The sequence below is a fragment of the Equus przewalskii genome, chromosome 22 (genome assembly GCF_037783145.1).
Source record: "Equus przewalskii isolate Varuska chromosome 22, EquPr2, whole genome shotgun sequence".
Taxonomy (NCBI): domain Eukaryota; kingdom Metazoa; phylum Chordata; class Mammalia; order Perissodactyla; family Equidae; genus Equus; species Equus przewalskii.
Window position 1 is genome coordinate 13,275,011 of NC_091852.1, and position 15,621 is coordinate 13,290,631.

Consider the following 15,621-nt stretch of genomic DNA (forward strand, 5'->3'; position numbering starts at 1 on the left):
CATAGATCCATATGAGTACCAGGAGGCAGACTGTTATCACTAAAGCTAATCACATTTGGTGGTTATATATTGCATCATAGCTCACAGGGCACGTTCTCATTGTGGGTAGAAACTCAGCAGTTTCTATAGACTTTCAAATTGATAAATGCTCCATAGAAGTAGATGTTGATGTGGCTCAGTAGAAGGAACACGTGCAATTTGGGATGTAGTAACTAGATAATCACCTTCAATTAGAAATCTGCTTTGCATCTAGAAATCCAAGGAGAACATGGATCCTGCAAGGGTCAGTAGCTCTGAGAATCATTTCTCCTACTTTCAGCCTTAGGGTTTTCTTTCTCTTTCCCCTCTCCGCTGTCTCCCCTCATTTAATGTCATCTTGTTAGGATTTAAATGCCTTGTTTGGAATTCCTTTCTAAATTAACATAGAGCATCTTGTAATTGCTTAGGGAACTGTCTATAGTTAGCAAATTATTTTAAGGCTATTATTATTATAGATTTACCATAGCTTTAATGTACCTTCATTTATATTATAGGGGTATACAAATGGCTTTGTCAGATATGTTAAACTGTAAATATTTATCAAGCTAAATAAGTGATAAAAATGATCATCTTAATCTTGACAGTAATTTACACAGAGGTCCAGTAATTAATCAGGTGGCTGAGTACATCTCTAGAATTGCTGTATGATCTTCTGGGAGAAGCGAGGACATTTGTAATATAAAGAAGGGTACACAGATTAAACCAATCAGCCGAGTGAGAGCTTTTCATTGTACATAATGGGGGTATTAAAAATGACTAAGAAATAGAGAAGGAACTCAGTAACATTCCATATCTTCTTTGAAAGAGGAAGTGCACATTATTTATTCAGTCTGTCAATTGGAAACATCCCCAAGTTAAGGCAGAGTGTGGTTTTCTCCATAGATCATTCTGTGATACAGTGGTGTTTTCCCAATCCCTACTCGTATTTGCTTATATTTCAGTGTTTCTTTCTCATTCCATTCCATTAAAATAATGACGGAATCGCCACAATCTTATTTTGTGTTTCAGAACAGCTGTTTAATTGCCCTTTAAATCTAAATAGATTCTCAAAGAAATGTTCTTATTTCCTCTGACTTTCTAAATCTCACTTGTCCTCCAAAGCGTGGTCAAGATCTAGCTAATTCATGATGACTCGTATAAATTCTCCATTTTTTATAACCATCCTCTGAATGCTTGTGAAATTTAGTCTAAATGGACTTAGGACTTAAATACATACTGTATCTTCCATTTATTTTGAACTTATTTTGTCTATTTAATCATGGTTAGGCAGTATTTTAAGTTAATTGAGGGGGATGATGGTATCTTTGACTTTTATCTCCTGTTATAATTTCCTGGGGCAGTTCTGAGTACATAGTGAATGCATGATACATACGAATACTTGGTACATATTGGTGTCTGCAATTTGTCCCTTTGACATCTGATTTTTATTTCCTTTTGAATTTAAAGAAACAGCTAGGAAAGCAAAGCCTCCTAGCTGTGCATCCAAGGCAACCTACTTTGTTTCCTTCCAGTCAGTTTCTTGTGGATAACTATGGCTGAAGGCTGAGGTGGCCCACATATTTATAGATAGTACTGCTTATCCAGCTGTCCAAAAATGGATGGGCCAGCTTTGCAAAATAGTTAGCTGTTGTCACTGGAAGGAATCAACTGGAGGTTCTGTGGCATGTCAGGGAAATGGGAGAAAGGATTCCTTCCATTTTCAACAGTCCTTTGCAATGCTGCAATTCCACAGTCATGTGTGTCGTGACCTTTATTTGCCTGATGATCCAATTAATTTTCTTAGGTGAAAATATTGAGAAAATTAGAAGAATTTGTCTCTTTGCAACATCTACAGCATGTTCTTTAGAGGGAACCACTGGTTTGGGAGGTAGATACCACTGCCTTTGACAGATGGGTTAACTGTGTCCCTCTATGTTATAAGGAGAAAGCTACTAAACCCTTTGTCTCTCATTTTTGTTGATATATCACAAATGGCGGTTGTAATCCAATTAAGGATATAGAAGTTTTCTGAAAGGTCTACCAAAAAAAGCAAATAATTATAGTAATACTGAGTTTCAATGCTTTGCTCAATATATGACGTCAGAATGAATGTGACTTTGAGGAGCAGGGGATAAGAAATAGCCTTATCAGAAGCGTGGCCAGAGGGGTAGCCCTTCTTACAGAGGACCCGGGAGCTAGGACCATGGAAAAGACACTGAAGGCCCATTTCACACGGCCTCCGGATTATTCTGAATCTGAATATAGCACACATCCTGTGTGGTCTACTCACCACATATTGGAATCCACTTCATTGGTTATCATTGTACCTGATCCTTTGTGCTCTTTTTATTGCTTGCGAATTTGATTATCAGGGGAGAAACACAAGTTCTTTTAAATTCACGCATAATTGATATACAATAGCCTGTTAGTTTCAGGGGTACCTCATAGTGATTCCATATTTATATACGTTATGAGTTGATCACTGTGATAAGTCCAGTTATCATCTGTCACCATACAAAGTTATTACAATGTTATTGACTGTATTTCTTATGCTGCATATTATATCCACATGACATTAATTTTGTAACTGGACATTTCTACCTCTTAACCCCCCTCATCTATTTCATCCACCCCAACTCCTCCCCCTCGGATAACCACCAGTTTGTTTCCTGTATCTGTGAGTCTGTTTCTGTTTTGTTTGTTTGTTTTGATTTTTAGATTCCACATGTGAGTGAAATCACACAGTGTTTGTCTTTCTCTTTCTGACTTCTTTCACTTAGCGTAATACCCTCTAGGTCCATCTGTGTTGTCACAAATGGCAAGATTTTGTTCTTTTTTATGGCTGAGTAATATTCCATTGTACATAGAAACACACATGGTTTTGATCCTGTTCCAATCCTTCATTTTAGTGGTGGAACCAGTAGAGAGGAAGAAAAGTTGCCAAAAACAAAATTCATGTTAAAAACTAAAAAGTCTAAAAATTAAAAATAATAAAGCCTTAATCAGATAAAATAAAGAAGAGGATTTATGGATATCAAAGCACGTACTTAACTAGAACAAACTTTGCCTTTATTCTTTTGCCAGCAGAATGGAGTGATGATTATATATCTTGGGCATAGTTTGCTCCCTAATAAAGCAGTATATTGAGATGTTAAGAGGAAGGGACAAATTTTTCCATTCTAATGAGGTACCACCAAGCCACTGAGGTTGCTCATGGCAGTACACATTAATAGTTCCCTTGCTAACACCAAATATTATTACACCTCCTTTAAGCATCTCCCAAAAGGCTGTAAGTCATTAGCATCTTTCCTCAGGAAGAACAATGATCAGGCACTGACTTGATCACCTTTTATGATGATCAAGAGCATTATGATTTTTTCTTGCATATAATTTACTGTATCAGTTTGCTGCCTTAACAAAGTACCACAAACTGAGTGACTTAACGGAAATTTATTATTTCACAATTCTGGAGGCTAGAAGTCCAAGGTTCTGAGGGCTGTGAGAGAAAACCTTTTCTGTGCCTCTTGCCTAGCTTCTGGTGCTTTGCTGGCGATCTTTGGCATTCCTTGGCTTGTGTAGATGCATCACCTTGATCTCTGCCTTCGTTTTCACATTATCTTCCCTCTATGCGTGTTTCTGTGTCCAAATTTCCCTTTCTATATAGACACTAGTCATTTTGGATTAGGGCCCAGCCTAATGACTTCATCTTAACTATTATTTCTGCAACAACCTTATTTCCAAATAAGGTCACATTCTGAGGTGCTGGAGGTTAGGACTTCAACATTTAAATTTTTGGGGGGACGCAGTTCAACCCATAACATATTCTATTCATAAAAGTAGTCATTTTCCAGACAATTTAAAAGAATAAAACTTATGCTAAGACTGTCTGAATGGACCTGTTTCCTGCTAAGCGCATTTCATCTGTCGCTCCCACATGTTTTTATTTCAAATCAATTTCCTTTAAAAGAGGAACAGTGGGGATTTTCAACTCTTTAAATTTTGTCTGCCTTATTTGGAGCTGGAGTCCGAGGGAATTGTTCAGGCCTGTTTTCTCTCTGGGCCTCTGCTGTGCAGTCAGCCTGGGGCCTCCTCAGAGCTACACACTCTGCTATTTGAAACCTGGCATCCAGCACATTCTGGGAAGGTGACTCAGACCGCTGACTCATTCTGCCCTGCGCAGAGCTTACCAGCTAAGCTGCACCTTAGAACACTGCAGAGGGAAAAATACCAACATTTTCCCTTAGCATTCAGACAGAGCACAGACCGGAATGAATTCCCAAGATGACCATTAAACCCTTCGCTAACAAAAATGAACATGTACTCAGGCTGCAGCAAAGCGTCACTGAACTGTTGTAACCGGTGATTTGAGACTTAGCAAACCAGTCTGAAATCGAGTTTATCAATTTTAAGCAGCAAATATGATTTCTCATTGTTTGAGCTTGGAGTTTCTTGGGGTTCAGGATGAAAGTACCTCTAGAGTATTTACCCACCTTATTTTGTCGTAGAATGCAGAGTAATATTTTGGGGGAGCATATGTTATTTTTGGTTAGCATGTTCTTCAAAATGCTAAACCCCTACACTAACGGTGATTTTTCAAAGCCATGTGCGCAACCAATGGAAATATATGCAACCTCTCCTCCAGGTTCTAAATCATAAGTGCCTCTGTTTCCTTTTGGGTCCAGGTCTGCCAACTCCTCCTTGCTAAGAATGAGTTAACATTGGATGATAAGTGCTCACTGTGTACCAGACAGTAAAGCAAGGACTTGCAAGCATTGTCTTATTTAATTATCCCAGCAACCCCATGAGATAGAGGTGCTATGATTACTCCAGTATTGATTAAGTAGCCATAGCAGCTGGAACAGATAAACCCCCAATTTCAGACACTCAACACAGAACTTGTTCATTTTTTGCTCATCCAGTTTAATATTCCTGGTTGGGTGGCTGTGGGTGATTCAGAGACCATCTTTAATACATGGCTCCCAAGGTTGCCTGGCGACATCTCCATCCTATCTGCCAAGAAGGAGAGGAGCTTGGAGGGCCAAAGGTGGGATGTTTTTATGGATCTGGTTCAGACGTAGCATCCATCGCTTCTGCTCACATTTCATTGGCTCAGTCACGTGGTCGCATCTAACTGCAGGGAGGCTGAGAAATGTAGCTATGTGCCCTAGAAGAAGAACCAATTTGAAGAATAATTAGCCAGTCTCTGCCACAATCTCGATCTTGGAGGTGAGGAAATTGGTATCTAGAAAGGTTAAATCATTTGTCTAATGTAGAGTCGGGACCAAAATCAGTGCCCTCCTGCTCCAGCACTGTGTTCACTGCTTGGGATGTGGCATCTGTGGGCAAGACTAGAGTTTGAGCCCGCTTAAGGGTTCACTAGTAAGTCATCAGGTGTCCATCATTGCCCCAAATTCCAGGAGTCAGACGCTTAGATAGAAATCCTTAAACAATTCTTGCTGGACTCGTTTTTCCTACTCTTGCTACCAAGGCTGTTCCTCTTTAACTTTGTATCTTTGCTTCTTTTAAAAGTGATTTTAATTTTTGATCTATAAACACCACCTGACTTCTAAGTATTTGTAGTGAATGTAATTATTGATCCCTCGTATAGAGGAGATTTGTCAAAAATAAGTCAAAGAGAGCCAGCCCTGATGGCCTAGTCAGTAAAGTGTGGTACTCTCACCACTTTGGTGGCCTGAGTTCGTTTCGTGGTCATGGAACCAAACCACCTGTCTGTCAGTTGCTGTGCTGTGGCAGCGGCTCACGTAGAAGAACTAGAAGGACGTACAACTAGGATATATAACCATGCACTGGGCATTTGGGGAGGGAAAAGAAAATAAAGTTAGATTAAAAAACTATATAGGACACACCACGTAGGAAGGAAAGAAGTGTGATTTTTTTTCTCAGCTTGCCTCTAGAATTCAAGGACGTGGGTCTTCTGGTTTACCTTGCTGTGATAGAACTTTCTCAAATCTGTGTTCAAAATAGAGAGCACCCAATGAGTGAAAAATTTTAATGGTAGAGATTTTTATTGAAGTGAAACAATATTTCTTTTGAGCCCTATCGTAATTCCAAATAACAAAACTCTGACTAGTTGCAGTGTGAGGAATTCTCAATTCATGTCTGGCTGAAGAGTCCAAAGGGGTTTAAAGCAAATGACAGACATGATTAGGTGACTTTCATTGTGTGAATTTAACGATCAGTGTGTGTCAGACAACCGAAGTGTGAATTACAATTTGAAACTAATTTAGAGCTAATAATTCATAACTTCTTGAGGACAAAGACAGGAAGAAAAAGGGAAACATGGAACCGGGAAAGTAGACTTGCATTCCTACTGAAGCTCTGAGCAGTTTTTGGTAATGAGACATAACCGAAATGAGAGACTCAAAAGTCCCTGTTTAAAGAATGGTTTATCATCTCAGCAGCAACAGCACTTTGTCTGTGAAAAACAAATGTGCTAAGCTGAAGCTTACAGTATTTAGAATTCTTATAATTTGTGTGTAGGGAATTCCTTCAGATGGCTAAAAATATTTCAGAGACACCAAATAAGGTCTGCAAAACTGGCCTATCTGGAAATGCCTTATAAGGGAGTTCCTGTTTCACATCTACCACCAAACTCAAATTGGAGGCAACTGGATGTTTCATTGACAACTTTTCTGTTTCATCCATTGGCCAATTTCAAATAGACTTAAATGATTCGCAAAACCTAGCCCATCTAGCCACACTTCTATATAAATGGCCATTTATACAGAATACCTCAATACAGCTTTTCCAGCTATCTTTTTGGAGCAGGAACAAGATACACAGTGATCCCAAGTTTAGAGATCATAAGGTTATTCATTATGTCTTGTGCTTTCTTTGGCACAGGTTAGGGCCCTGGACCTCTCTCCTTCTCCCTAAAACCCTGATAAAAATGCATTCATGTGGAGGTGAGGGGAAAGAAGGAATGTACAGAAAACACAAAGCCTGCACCAGGCATAAACTCTCCTCAGGGCCCAGAAATCCCCACTGGCTGCCCCGGGCAACCGTGCAGTGGCAATGAGATAATGAGATCAGAAGAGATGAGCACATGGCCTCATCAAGAGGCTGCAGGAAATTTATGTGATGCTAGCCTCAAAAATGGCCATTTGGCTTGGTGCAGAAGGGAAGAAAGCTGTGGGAGGAGCTGCATGCTCTTCCAGGAAGGCCAAATGTGGTTGATTGGTAGTGAAAGAAGAGGGTAGAGTCAGTGTTCGATTTCATGGCATTTTACTTGCTGCATCTCTGGTGGAGAAGGGCTTTGTGTAGTTCAGATTTATATGCAAACATGGATGTGTATTATTCACTACTGTTCCCCTTTTCATTACGTCTCCCTCGCCAAGATACCTGTGCATTTGCTTTTGTACCAAGGGCATGGAGCAAAACAGGGCTGCACTATCCTAACCTAGGATTCCTGAAGTCATGATGTGTCGGGTCCAATTGGCTGCCCGCTCTCTGCCTCCTCATCAAAATAAAATGGTGTTACAGTTTTCTACTGCTATGTAGCAAGCCATCCCAGAACTTAGAGGCTTAAAAGAACCTATTGTTATCTCTCATATTTCTATGGGTTTATTGGGTTCAGCTGTGCAGTTCTTGTTCCGAGTTTCTCATGCAGTTGCTGTCAGATGGTGGTCAACTGTGAGCTCATTTGGGACTGTCACGTGGCATGGGCTTCTCACAGCATGACACTTAGATTCCAAGAAAGAGCCACAAGAGCGAGCGAGCTTTCTAAGGGACTTGGGTGGAAGCTGCAGTTCTTGTGACAAACTTTAAATGTCTTAGGATGTCACTTCCAACATATTATATTGTTCATGTAAATCCCTAAGGCCAGCCTAGACTGATGATAAGAAGAATTAGCAGTGGTGTTCTGGTAAATGTTTAACACTGGACTTTTTTTAAAAAAAAAACCACAAATATATTCACATATTGCTGATATAAAGGATACATACGATGTATGGCACACAATTTGCAAATAATATACTCTTTATTGTAAATTCTATACAACCAATTCTCACGGAATTAATTCACTTTTGTGCAACTCTTGCACTGCCATTGATGAACGAGTATAGTTCCAACCAGAATGTAGTTGGTATTTTTGTTTTCCTTGACAAGAAAGTGAAACAGCAAAAACTTTTGTCTGAACTTCATCTGTTTGTCAACAACATGATGACTTCTTTGTTAAATTAAAGAATAGTTTTCAAATACTGAAGATCATGTCCTCAGAGTTTTTTTGTGCTATTCACAATGTGATGGCTAGAGACACAACACACTTTTAAGGTTAACCAGAGTTATTAAATTTTTTTCCCTTCTTTCTTTAGACTAGAAAAATTTTTTCTTTAAAGGACCAGATAGTAAATATTTTAGACTTTGTGGTCCAAGAGGTAAAATCAAGGATTTTATGTAGAAACTTAAATAACAACTATTGGAAAGCGTTTAGCTCACGGGCCATACAGAAACAGGCAGTGGGGTGAATTTGGCCTGTGGACCATAGGTTGCGAACAGCTGCTCTAGACAATGAATAAAATGACAAACAAACTTTGATTTGTAGTATTTCCCAATTTTCATAGTGTACATACTCTTACTATGGCCAGTTTCAAGGCACCAATGTGATATCATCAAAACAGGATTGCAAATAATTGATGACACTGTATTATGTAATTTGCTTAGAGAGTAGATGAGAATTTCACACAGAAAAAAAGAAAAGGAGAAAAGGTCATCATCACATTGTATACTTTAAATATATTGCAATTTTATTTGTAAAAAAAAGAACAGATTGGGAAGAGATGTGCAGAAGCGTATCATTATATAGCATTTCCACCAGACAGATGCAACAGATATAAATAACCTCATAATTAGGAAGTGATGAGTTTGAGAATTTTTGACTTTTATTTTTAATGTAATTTATTTATGGTGAAATATATACTTTAATTTCTATAGTGGCTGTGTTTAATTTGCAAATGATGAGTTTGCAGATTTCCTGAAAATCTTACAATCATTTCTCACCAACCTGTACAAGACGACTCCAGCACCCCACTGGGAATTTGACCCCAATTCTTTTTTTTTCCCCCCTGGGAAGGATTTGCTGTGAGCCAACATCTGTTGCTAATCTTCCTCTCTTTTTTGTTCCCTAAAACCCCAGTATATGGTTGTATATTTTAGTTGTAGGTCCTTCTAGTTCTTCAGTGTGAGCCAGCAGTACAGCATGGCTACTGACAGACAAGTGGTGTGGTTCCACAACCAGAACTGACCATGGGCTGCCAAAGCAGAGTGTGCTGAACTTTTAACCACTGGGCCATCAGGGCTGGCTCTTGACCCCAATTCTCTCTCTCTCTCTCTCTCTTTTCTTTTATTGCAGTAACATTGGATTATAACATTATATAGCTTTCAGATGTACATCATAATATATTTCGAATTCTGTGTAGATTACATCGTGTTCACCACCCAAAAACTAATTGTAGTCCATCACCACACACGTGCACCTAATCCCCCTTTTTGCCCTCCCCCTCCCCCTTGACCCCAATTCTTTTTTTTTTTAAAGATTGGCACCTGAGTTAACAACTGTTGTCAGTCTTTTTTTTTTCCTTTCTGCTTTTTCTCCCCAAATCCCCCCAGTACATAGTTGTATATTATAGTTGTGGGTCCTTCTAGTTGTGGCACATGGGACACCGCCTCAGCGTGACATGATGAGTGATACCATGTCCGTGCCCAGGATCTGAACCCGTAAAACCCTGGGCCGCCGCAGCCGAGTGCGAGAACTTAACCACTCGACCACGGGGCTGGCCCCTCGACCACAATTCTTGATGTGAGGAGGAGCATGTGCATTTAGGGAGGGAAGGAATTGAAGGTAGCCATTTGGGAGACTGTTTGCCAAAGACAGAATTGCTTCTGGTATCCAAGACTGTGTCATTATGTCCCAGACATCCTTCTATAAATCAAGGAAAAGTAGAACCATAATTTATGATTCTTAATTTACTTATCTGGTTTCATGCGCTTAGGTCAATGGTATCATATTTCTGACAGTTAACAATCTTAGTTTAGATTGAGTAGTCAGGCCCACCCTGCAGCTAGAGACAACTTGTGTATAGTACCGAACAGCACTGAATAATTAATCTTTAGGATCTTTGCTGTGCGGACACAAAACATCACAGCCACTCCTGCCTCTGCTCATCAGTCACCATGCATGCTGGGGACTCAGGCTCTTGCCCTGGAAGCCTTGTCTTCCCCACTCTGCTCTCTTCTGCCCAGCTAGCGTACTACTCTCCAGTAGTGCATCTTGCATTACCACTCTCTTCTGGAGCTTCAACCATCACGGGCTGTACTAGTAAGTTCTGATAATACTCTTTGGACCACATTTTCCGTATGAGTTTTATCACTTCCCGTCTTTCCTTTCTGGAGTAGGCTTCGCACAGCTTTTCCCTTTTCCATACGTGCACCTGTGCCTTTTCAGAAACCCTCCTCCATTTTTCACTGCCAGTTCTCCTGCCTGAGTATTACCACACTTCCTTCCAGTAACTTCATAATGCATATTTGTAATTAAAAAGCCAATAAAAGTCTTTCCACATGTCGTCAAAATGCCTTAGGCTCTCCATTTAGCTGTGGTATTTCCGGTACCTCTGTCACCTTATTTGGCGACTTCTTTAAGTTCCCAGTCACTTTTGGGGAAACAGGCAGATTATCAGAAGTCATTTTGAATAAATTCATGTATTGCTGCAGCCTATATAAATAAAAATTGTGCATTTCTAGACCTTCAAAACAGGCAATTCTGTTTTACAGAAACCCTTTAGTCGGAGAGGTAAGCTGACCCTTTCCTCGTGAAGGGAGTGGAGCGTAATGCACACCTTCCTGAGAACGGAGCTCCGTGACATTGGCTAAATCCAACACCTCTCTTACAATTGGCCTTAAATAAATGTTGGTATTTGGAAAGCTAACAGGTAGACTTTGGTTCTAGTCATTTTAATCATCCCGTAAGATGACAAAGAAACCAGAAAACAGCCCTTAAGTTAATTCATTCTCAACTTTAGCACTGCTGAGGGAATTAACAAATAGCGTTTCACAAAATATATCTGTGACAATTTGAACTTTCTTCCTAGGACAGTATCTGATTCTCTTCTGCATCTTTCTCTATGAGAAGGGAAACCCTCAGGACATAGCGGTATGCTAGGATGACTGCTCTTTCACTCTGTAAATACATTTTTTGTGTACTATAATGTCATTTTGATGGTTTAATTTCTGGAAGGATTTGGCTAATTACATTTTTAGGAATGTACTCAGACCAGTTTTAGCTGCCTGGCGTTACTTTTAATAGCAGCTGTTGCGTACTTTTTCTCTCATTTATTTTCTCTCTCTCCTGCTTTCAGAGTTATCTTACTGATTTGGAGACCTGACCCTGGTTTAAATTAGTGTGTCTGTAACACTCCTGTGAATCACGTGCAATATTTTAATGGTTAATTACTACATTGTATCAACTTGTCATAGAAAAGCAGGCTGTGAAACTAAAGGAAAAATTGTTCCCTTATCTTCTGACAAAAGAAACCTCTACAAAAGAGAAACAGTGCAGTGCGAGCGTGTTAGCGCGCCCCCTTTCCCATCCATGTAGGTAGATGCTGAAACGGTTCCCTAAGTAACAGGGAGTCTTTTTTAGTACACACTGAAATGAAGTAAATTTATACCTGTTAGCCAGTGGCAATTCAGAGGAATAAGAAGACTCAAACAAAGGAATCATTTAGGATAGTTACTTTCTAGAATAGACATCCTTTTTGTTCCTTAATCAACAGTGATTACTAAGGTTGGCTGTGCTGAGTCTGTTGGAGAAGAGCTGGTTATTATAGGTCAGTGGTGTCGCCTAGTGGTAGAAAAGGAAAACAGATAAAGTGTAGAACTAGAATCTGGTAATTTATTGTCTTCTTTTATTCCTTCAAAAGTGTAATATGGGGGCAGGCCCCAGGGCTGAGTGGTTAAGTTCGCGCCTTCCTCTTCAGCAGCCCAGGGTTTCGCTGGTTCAGATCCTGGGTGCGGACATGGCACCGCTTGTCAGGCCATGCTGAGGCAGTGTCCCACATGCCACAATTAGAAGGACCCATAAGTAGAATATACAACTATGTACCAGGGGGCTCTGGGGAGAAAAAGCAGGAAAAAAAAAAAAAGTAATATAATGCTATTATATTTGTAGAATGGCAATACCAGTCAATACTTGGAATAATTCAAATTTAAAAAATATATAATAGTAGCCGACATTCATTGACTGTTTGTTATGCACCATATATTTTATTTTTATTTTCTCATTGAATGTCTATAGCTACCCTTTAAAATACGTCTATTATTATTTCCATTGTGTAAATGAACTGTAAAAGGCTCTTCTAGAAGAGATAGTTCTTAAGTATTTGTGGCTATGTTTTGCCTTCCACTGTTTCAGATTGGCATTATTTGCATGATACCATTATGAAATCTAATTTTCAGTTTTTTACAAATGCTCATGCCAAACACACCCGCACATGACTTTCCATTGTTCTGGCCTTTAAGAGTGCTTTTTAGCCCAAACCAAAGGTGAAGCAGTCATTTTGCACCTACCTGCCCGTAGAGCCCAAAGTGAGGCTCCCAGCCTACACTGTAGTCACTAACATCACCAGCTTAGCCTACTGCCCATCAGATTGGCTCGTGTGTCTTTGGTACACCAGAGTGAAGAGGAGGGCTTCAATGCATGCACTCATTTCATTCACGTACTTAGTCATTAACATAGTCATTTGTCAGCAAACATTTATTGAGCAGCTACTAGGTACCTGAAATATAGACTAGATACTGCAGTACAATGGTTTCGGTCCTCCCTAAGCTTGGTAACTCCTAAGACTTGGTAATTCTAATTGGCTTTAATGGGCCAATATATTATACCAGAATTTCTGACTCAGCTCTGGGGTGGGGGTCCAAGAATTTGTATTTCTAGTAAGTTCCCTGGGATGCTGATGCTGCTGGCCCAGAGACCACACTTTGAGTGCTATTGGCTTAGAGCCATTTGGTTCAGGACCCAGCTTTTGGACGCATATAGACAGATACTGAGGAAAAGTACCTACTATATTCCCAGCACTATGACAGGTGCTTTATATTAGTTGTCTTTTAAAGTCCTGATGCCTTCCTTATGATGTAGGCAGTTATTATATCTATCTTTCAGGTGGTAAAACTGAGACTCAGAGGGAAAATAAACATCTGATTGCAAAATCCTTATTCTTTCCCCATTGTTCTATGTTGGGTCACAGAAGAATAAGGTAGTTATTACCATTGATAATTACCTAGTCTGTATTTTTCTGGGACTGCCTTATGGAATTAGTTGGCTGTGGACACAATTCAGGTATGAGAGATAAGAAAGTCTGGAGTTTCCCCCAGAATTTAGTGTCTTCAAAGAACAATAATTTAGTATTTCTCACAATCGTACTGGTCTTGCCTGAGCTCACTCATGTGGCTGCAATCAGCTGATGGCTCTGCAGGGGTGGTTGACCTAGGGTGGCCTCACTCACGTGGGTGGAGCCTCCACTGGGAAGGTTGGAATGAATGGTTGGATGGCTGGGCCTCTCTCTCCATGTGGTCTTTCATCCCAGGCTTCTTGAGAGCAGAAGCCTTCCAAGATGCTGGAAGCAAGAATTTTGGGGGCTCACAAGTCCCACAACATCATGTCACATTTTATTGGTCAAACAAGTCATGGAACTAGCCCAAAGAGTGAGAAAAGATACTCCACCTCCAGATGGGAGGAGCGGGAAATGATTTGTGGCCATGTAAAATCCACCAGAAACTCCAAACAGGGCTGTCTCTTTGTTATCTAATTTCTTATGTATTTGTAACTTTTTCGTGGTTTTAGTTGTCTTGGATTTTATTCAGATGAAGACCTTATCAGATGTTCTTAAGCACATTAAAAGAGTCACATTACCAGTGAGCACTGGGAGAAAACAGTGGTGAAATGAAGTTCTTTCTTTTTGACTGATCCAACTGATAAATCTTGCCTCCTGGAATGGGACCAGGGCTCCAGGGTTTCAATGTTATTCTCTTTGTAGGATTAAAGGTCTCCAGTAATAGAGAAGTTTTTATGAACTGTTTTAGAAATGTTCATAAAGATTTACTTTGAATTTACAAGAATTCTCAGTAATAGGAAATTATAGAGAACAAAAAGTCACCTGAATGATCAGGTTAGAAGTGTTCATTCACAATTTTTAAGGAATAGGAAACTGGGAAAATTCATATTTGTGTGTGGTATAATATAGTTTGAATTATGATGTTTGTGCCTCTCAAGGTAATGCATTTGTCATGAGATAGTATCAGGCCCAGCAGAAACAGATGGCCCATTCAATTGGGATAATTTAAAGAAAGTCAAGTGAGGTGAACCATTTTATTAGGTGAAGGCAGAGTGAGGGATACTGCAAGGAAGAGAATGGCATCCCAGGAGTTACCATGTGAAGCCTGGAAGGAAAGGGAAAGGAGAAGTTTCCAGAATTTGGAAGGAGAAGGTTGAAAATAGAGGGCCACCTCGAGAAGATCCATTGGTCAAGGAATGGCCAAGTCCAAGGTGACCCAAACAAAAGGAAATGGAAGAATAAACAGTCTGCCCTCACTCTCTTTCCTTCCCAGCAGCTGTTGGGGCTTCCATCAGCTGAAACCAACAGGAAACCAGAGGCTAGGAGAGACTATGGATGTTGTCCCTAAAGTCATGGTGCTGTGGCAGAGAGCAGGGTTGGGGAGGCTGGAGACTGGTTATGTAGGGACAAAATGAAAACAACTTGCAGAGAAATGTTCAATGAGAAGGTTCAGCTGAAGCACTCAGGCAGTACATACCTCTTCCCAAAGTGGTGTGTGAGACCAGGATACAAAATTTTCAAGAGACGTAGATGAAACCTGGTTACACTGCTTTTAAACCTCTCACCATCTTTGAGGGAATAAAAGGATTGAAATTTGGAAATAGAAAGAGGAGCCATTTTAAGACGTGTGCATCCCATGTGATTAAGGATGAGGGAGCATCATTCCCTCACCTCAAGCCTGGGCAATGGGTTCTGAAAGGCCCACTCAGAGAGACTCATTTGTGCCCCTTTCAGTTTGGGGGGCACAGTGGGTATGTGCTTCACTCCTGTTTGGAAAATCTAAAGGGCAAGAAATGTGCTGACTGGCTGCATTGGCAGTGGGGCACAGAATGGGTGTCTGCATGGCGTAGCCTTCACCCAGAGAAAATTGTCAGAGTCGTGGATGCAGGAATATTTATGACAGGCCAGATCTGGGCCATGTGTGAGAGAGAGCCAGCATGTGGTTTTTGTAGATCCTGCCCAAGGAGGCTGACTTGAAGTGAAAACAAAGCAGATCTCAGCTGGGAGAAGCTGGAGGCAGAGCCAGCTTCCTACGGGCTGGGGGAGAGAGGAATAGAAATGAATTACAACTGTGGAGGAGCATAGGGGAGATGGGAGATGAGGGCTCCAACAGATCCGCAGGGAGCCCATGAGGGTAACCCACCTGAGAAGAGCAGACAGCTCTAATAGGTAGGTACTCCAGACGTAAAAGTCAACCAATAGCTTTTCTACTCCTCCCACCTCATCTTACTTCCTTGTGCTCCAACCTAAAAAG

General features: G+C 40.4%; 1 protein-coding gene across 8 annotated transcripts in view; it reads left to right on the plus strand.

Annotated features, from left to right (window-relative positions):
* The window catches only part of PRUNE2 (prune homolog 2 with BCH domain), a 242,626-nt gene that overhangs the window by 72,703 nt on the left and 154,302 nt on the right, over positions 1-15,621 (plus strand). The window lies entirely within an intron of this gene.